Below are 4635 nucleotides of genomic sequence, written 5' to 3'. Positions count from 1 at the left end.
GGCTAAAGTAAAGAGAAAATCAATTCAGAGTTCAACTCGCAGTGGGAAAAAAAAAAAAAAAAAAAATCAACATTTCCAAACAGATCAGGAATGAGACTGAACTATCACACAAAGCACTGTCAGCTCACTCCTCCCTGGTGTCTGCATCCTCACTTAGGTCCCTGCGAGCACTTTCTTGTCCCAAACAAATGACTCTTAAGCATTCTGAATACTAGAAAACTGCAAAGGCTCCAGCCTCCATGCACTTCTTGCACCACACCCACTGTCAACTGCTTTGGTCCTAGGAGACCTGAAACCAGAAGCTAATCTGAAAGGAAAAGAGGCCGGCTTTTTGGCAGGGGTCGAACTCTGCCTCACTGAAGAACTGTTTTGCTATTTCTAGCTCATTAGCTGGAAGCTCAGTAAAGTTTAAATGCCAGCTGCCCCACGCTCTGAAATCTGGAATGCAAACCCTCCGTCAGCTGCCAGGGAATTTCCCAAGACAAAACCTCAAGCAAATAACAACATGTGAAAGAAAATGAGGAAGCCACCTAAATAAATGCACTGGTCAGAAGCACCGCTTCCCAGATTTTAAGAAATTATTTGTGCTGCAATCAAATCTGCATTTTTTATTCCAACCTGCAGATAATAACAGGTTATTACATAACTCAGGCTCAACTGAGCCGCTGCAGAGAAGGTAAGAGCTCAAGGAATCTGGGAGAAATAAGACAAGGGGAGAAGAGTCATGTTTAATAACCACTTTTACTGACCCACTGCTTGGGCTGAAGAGTAGCAGGGGTGTGGAGAGGTTCCACGTGGCCAGCAGGGCCCTGCAAAATCCAGCAACTGATGCAAGGATATTTCCAGCCGCATTGGCCTCCTGAGCTACCAAAGCGCCATTTATTTTTACCCCAACAAGAGTCTATTTAGCATTCCTGAAACGGCACATGCTTCTCTCTCCAGCCGAGTGGAAGTGGTTAGAAGCACCTTGCATCCAGCAGCTGACACACGCTTCCTAGAAACCGACTGTTTGGTTCTTCTGGTAGACTGCAGCATAACAATCCTGGGTTTAGAGATTACTATCTGTGAAAGGAAAATGCCACGTCCTGTTACACGCGCATTCTCTTTTCCCACCCATCTTGAACAAAGAAGCAGTCGTTGTTTATTACTTTACTCCATAATAGCCTGGGGTTCTGTCTTTCCATCAAGAATTCCTCCATATTAAAACTTTAAAAATTAAAAAAAAGCCATCAAAATGTACTAGGCAAATAAGAAATTTCCAAATTCCCATGTTACAGGGTTTGCATCCAGCCTTAAATACTTCGCTAGACACAGCATGTAAGAACGTAAACTTATTACCAGTGGTCCAACGCTCGGTACCTCAGCTTTGCCTGACGGCCTGCAAAATAGCAGCCACTGCCTGGAAGGAGACTTGACAAAGCTTCTTTCTTATAAATTGCCTCAGAGTTTCTTGCTACGAACTGTTTCCACCCCATTCCCAAAACCGCTTCTATGCACCAGGGTTATTTTCAGAGCAACGTACAAACTGGCTCGTTAGTATCATCTCTTCTTAACCACTGGGGGAAACTATGACACCAAATGATTAAGCAACTTCCCCACAGCCCCACGAAGCAGGACGCTGCCGACTGCCCTCCGGACCCAGCCGCACACCCTACGGTGGGGGAACTGTGGGCATCTCCCATGTGTCCCCAAATCCTCCCACCTTTTGAGACACATGTCCTGCCGCTCTCAGCCACGTGGAGATCAAGATGTAAAACTTACAAATTCAGGGAGGTTACCAACACCTGGGTTACTCACACTCTGTAACGTACTTCTGTTGCTCTACTCCTCTTCAGCCACATCAACACGTGTGCAAGCCCCTTGCAGGTGTCAGCGCACAAGCACATCCCTCCTCTCTGCTGTTCTCTGCCATTGTCAGCACTGGCTGCAGGACAGGGTTATTTCGGGCTTTGGCTATCAGATTTGTTTTTCAAACCTTCATGTTTTGCATTCCAACTTGTGCGCTTTGTGGCACTTGGGCACCAAAGAAACTATTACCTGGCTAAACAGAACGCACTGAAAAGCAGGAACAGAATGCTTTGCAAATGGAAAAGTAACAACTCTTTTAATGTCAATTTTTAACTGGTAGCGGTGTTGTGGTTTCATGTATTTCCCATAGCTGCAACAGCTCTTTTAGGCAAATTATCCTTTGCAGTAGAAATTTCCCTGATCTGAAGGAGGGTACTAAAGCAGCTAAAGCCAAAATTGCAATGTTGGTCTCAATTCTAGGAGAGATTCTGTCCCAGGCAAAGGTTCTCCAGAGGTCCCTTCTGCCTAAATCACTCCATGAGTCTATAGCTTTGTTAGGTCATTCCCAGATGAGATTTCCTTGCTTTCCTCCCTGCGCACCATGCTCTTTAAATTGCTTCCAGTTAATTCATAATCAAGGACGGGAAACGGGGAGAAACCTGAAAGGGTTAGGTGGTAAGCACACATCTTACACTGACAGTAGATCTTTCTAAATCACAGGGTTTCCAACATATCTTACTAACAGAACGTGCCATTGCTTGGACTGTCACTGCAAGGGCACAGCTGCATCTCAGCATTCAAGCACACAGCGATGCTGCAAAACATTTCAGGACAAGCAAGAAGCAAACAGACCAGAGAATTCAGGCTGTATTTTCTTATAGTGATTTCCAGATTTCAGCATTTAGCCAAGAAATCTGACCGCTGAGGGGGGGAAAAAAAAAAAAAGTGCTCTTCAGACTTCAGGAATTCCCCACACCTCTGCGTTGGACAAATGATGCATATCTGATAACCTGATCTGACCTTCTGTCCTGTGCAAGCCACAGAGCCCATCTCAATGATTCCTGATCAGCAGAGACTGAATCCCATTTTCTTGGCTGAAGAAGAACTGCTTCTGCCTCTTGTCCCAGTCTTTTCCGAGGAGAAGGCTGGGTCCTCTCAGGATAACACACTTCACTTCTGCCACCCTGACCTCAGAGAGTGTAGTACCGTGGAACAGCAGGATGATCATCAGCTGCAATAGCCTTTCTTTGTCCTTAGACTGAGAGCCTGCCTTTAATGGTGGGGAAGGATAAAGGGCAGGCAAGGAGATCACATTTTTGAGCACAGAGGCACAAGCAGCTGCAAGGCTAACTGAAGAGCTAATCCAGTAACACTACAGAACCGGCAGGGCTCATGCCAGAAAGCAGTTTTGGGTCAGAAAGTTCTGAACTCTTTGCATGTGGCATGGAAGCAGCTCAACTGCGTGGAAGGGTTAATACCAAATGCATTTTTAGGGCCAGGAAGGGATTCTGAAATACTTACATCCAAATTATGAAACCACAGCCCACAGAAGCCCATGCATTCCTAGCTCAGCACACACTGTGACACCCACATGTTCCTGTCTGCTAAACTGATGTAGAAGAAACTAAAGATACGTTATAGGCTCTCCTGTTATCTTCGCTTATCTGCTAGCAGCAGTTTTATTTGCTGCAAGAACTAGGAGCAATTGCAAATGAAACTGGGGAGGAGTTTCACTTGCAATCTCTTCTGGAAAAAGGGATTTATGACCTAAACCATGGGGAAGTGAGAGGAAAGGTTCTACATTTATGAGGAGTTACATGACAGTTTCTGGCTGTGTACTTGACCTACATCTGCAAGTAAAGTATTACATCCTACACTCGCTACTCATTTTGTTTTCTAGGATTTTTTAAAATTCTGTTTCTAAAGCCCATCTGATTTATCCAAAAAGGTGGCTCCAATACTGTGCTGTGAAAGACAGTTCTGCCAACTTCTGCCATGCCTCATCTTCCTTCGTATGACATTGGGACAGAGAAGTGACATCTGACAGCGCAACTGATAAACCTGGCCACACAGCCTTGCACCTACCAAGGATAACTTGGCTTCACCCTTCATTAGAAAGGTTGTACTGTCCAAACTGTTACCCATCATTCAGCAACCTCCAAAACCAGGGAAGAGAGGAAAGAAACCAACAGAAGAGCAAAGCACAGTATAAGACTACACAGAAAACCTTCCTAAAAACAGTCTTAATCCCTCCCACAGTTCCCAGTCTCACTCCACAGCAACTTACAGATACTGTCTTGACTGACACATGAACCAGCACCCAAGATTCTACGCATCTGGTAATCCCGTGTATAGACCAGGAATAAAACAGAGCAAAAACCCCAGTGGCACTCAAGTACTTCATGGTCAGCAGGACCAGGGCAGCAACCGTCCCCACTGGTGAGACCACACCTTGAATCCTGCATTCAGTTTTGGGCCCCTCACTTCAAGAAGGATATTGAGGGGCTGGAGCATGTCCAGAGATGGACAGCGGAGCTGGAGCGCATGTGCTCTGAGGAGCGGCTGAGGGAGCTGGAGGTGTTCAGCCTGGAGAAAAGAAGGCTTCAGGGAGACCTTATCACTCTCTACAACTACCTGAAAAGAGGCTGTAGTGAGGGGGAGCGGGAGTGTCAGTGTCTCCTCCCAAGTAACAAGCAAGAGGAACAGCCTCAGGTTGTGCCAGGGGAGGTTTAGATTGGATATTAGGAAAAATTTCTTCACTGAAAGGGTCATCAAGCTTTGGAACAGGCTGCTGGGGGAAGTGGTGGAGTCACCATCCCTGGGGATATTTAAAAGCCCTGGCACCTG

General features: G+C 45.9%; 1 long non-coding RNA gene across 1 annotated transcript; it reads right to left on the bottom strand.

Moving 5' to 3' along the window:
• Window positions 1-722: 722 nt before the first annotated feature.
• Window positions 723-4513, bottom strand: LOC121098431. Its single transcript, XR_005831273.1, has 2 exons — window positions 1798-4513; window positions 723-1062 (listed from the first exon to the last, which is right to left on the bottom strand). It is a non-coding gene; the product is annotated as an uncharacterized LOC121098431 (long non-coding RNA).
• Window positions 4514-4635: the final 122 nt, after the last annotated feature.

This window comes from Falco naumanni, chromosome 17, assembly GCF_017639655.2.
Source record: "Falco naumanni isolate bFalNau1 chromosome 17, bFalNau1.pat, whole genome shotgun sequence".
NCBI lineage: Eukaryota > Metazoa > Chordata > Aves > Falconiformes > Falconidae > Falco > Falco naumanni.
The sequence above is the reverse complement of the archived record's forward strand: the minus strand, read 5'-3'. Positions and strand labels throughout refer to the sequence as shown.